Consider the following 2,500-nt stretch of genomic DNA (forward strand, 5'->3'; position numbering starts at 1 on the left):
CTATCAATTAGTACAACTGTGTTGACTAAATACGATCTGTGTAGGGTTGACTAAATAGGACAAAGACAATGCACGCATGTTATTCTCTACAAGCATTAAGATATCTCTTTGATGAAAATAAAATTTAAAAGAAGAGAACGAGAAAAGTAACAGAAGAAACATCAAATGTACACTCACACAGTCTTACAGACAGAAACCCTTAGGAGAGAGTTTTGTGATGGAGCGAATTTGAATAATCTACGGTGCCCCGCTTTGCAGCTTCACGTTTTGTGTAAATCCGTTGAGAAGGTCTGGTTTTCTGTTCTTGCTGAAGTCTTCTTCTTTTAAGGGATGTGTGAATTGCATATAATGTACATGGGTAGGCGATGCGTGTTGATCGGAGTTGGAAATATAAAAGGACCGATTTTCATAATATTAATTAGATCTCGGTGGCAGCATTGGAAGAGGCTGTGCCTCCCACTCGCAAGACCCGGGATCGAGACCAGAGGAAACCTTCTTTGACTTAGGGAAAAGTTAACAGGTGTTTGATGCACCTGCTCGTGTTTGGCGGTTCACGAGCGTTCTCCACGGAGATAACGTCCCCCTCTCTTTGTCAGAGGTCAACTCGGGTCGGCAGCTATGTAGAGAGGCGGAGCAGCAGGCCACACGGCTTGATAAAGTCGGTAAGCTGGAGTCTGGCTAGCCCACTCGCTGGCTGTTTTGCTTTCATTTTAAGTTCATAATATTAATGATAATATTATATCATTATTATTATTATTATCATTATCATTATTATTATTATAACTTTTATTATCATTATCATTATTATTATTATAACTTTTATTATCATTATCATTATTATTATTATTATTATTATTATTATTATTATTATTATTATTATTATATAAGTATTTATTATTTATTTTTTTCACATTATTATTATTGTTATAATAATAATGATTTATCATCATTTATCATTTATCATCATTTATCAATCATTTATCAATCATTATCAATCATTATTAATCATTATTAATCATTAATCATTATCATTTATCATTATCATTATCATTATTATTATTAATACTCAAAATAATAATCATCATCATAACAACAGAAATGATAATGATTTGATAATAATAATAATAATAATAATAATAATAATAATAATAATAATAATAACAATAAAAAACAACAGCAATAATAATGATAATAATAATAATAATGACAATAAAAAATATAAAAATGAAAAATTAAGATAATGATGATAATAATAATAAAAAATAATATAATAAAATAATAATAATAATAAAATAATAACAATAATAACAATAATAGAATAATAAAATAATAATGATAATAATACTACTATTACTAATGCTAATAATAATATTAATTATAATATTGATAGTACTACTACTAATAATAACGATAATGATAATAATAATAATAATAATAATAATAATAATAATAACAATAGTAATAATAATAGTAATAATAATAAAAAAAATAATAAAGAGATGAATTACTTCCATCAACAATTTCTAAAACTTTAAATAAATTTCGGAATCCACCATCGGGTGGTTCCTTGGCGCCACGCTGTCTGGCGCCAAGGAACCGATGCCATACAAAGGGTACAGAGAGAGGGAACGGGACGGCTCGCGTCTTTGTTGAGAGAGAGAGAAAGAGAGTGAGAGGGAGAGACATAAAAAAAAAATGTGTTCGCATGAAATCAGACCTCGACGAGGGCGGAGTATACTCAGGAATCAGGATTTCAACATGCAACATGGTAAAGCTTTTCTGCATTTGCCGTACCGACGGCGGTTTTCCTTCCTTTGGCCATAAATATGCGTAGCTGTCTGAGGCTGTTTCGAATTCAGAATCCGAAATTTTTGCTTTCATTTTAAGTTCATAATATTAATGATAATATTATATCATTATTATTATTATTATCATTATCACTATTATTATTATCATTATCATTATTATTATATTTTTTAGCCTTATTATTATTATTATTATTATTATTATCATTATTATTATTATTATTATTCAGCGTTATCATTATCTTTAATTATTTATTTTTTTCACATTATTATTGTTATAATAATCATTATCATTATCATTATCATTATCATTATCATTATCATTATCATTATCATTATTATTATTAATTCTCAAAATAGTAATCATCATAACAACAGAAATGATAATGATATTGATAATGACAATGATAATAATAATAATAATAATAATAATAATAATAATAATAATAATAATAATAATAATAATAATAATAATAATAATAATAATAATAATAATCACGACAACGTCAACAACAACAACAGCAATAATAATGATAATAATAATAATAATGACAATAAAAAGATGATAAAAATGAAAAATTAAAGATAATGATGATAATAATAATAAAAAAAAAATAATAGTAATAATAATAATAATAACAATAATAACAATAATAACAATAATAGTAATAATAATAATAATAATAATAATAATA

The sequence above is a fragment of the Penaeus monodon genome, chromosome 7 (assembly GCF_015228065.2).
Source record: "Penaeus monodon isolate SGIC_2016 chromosome 7, NSTDA_Pmon_1, whole genome shotgun sequence".
Classification (NCBI taxonomy): Eukaryota; Metazoa; Arthropoda; class Malacostraca; order Decapoda; family Penaeidae; genus Penaeus; species Penaeus monodon.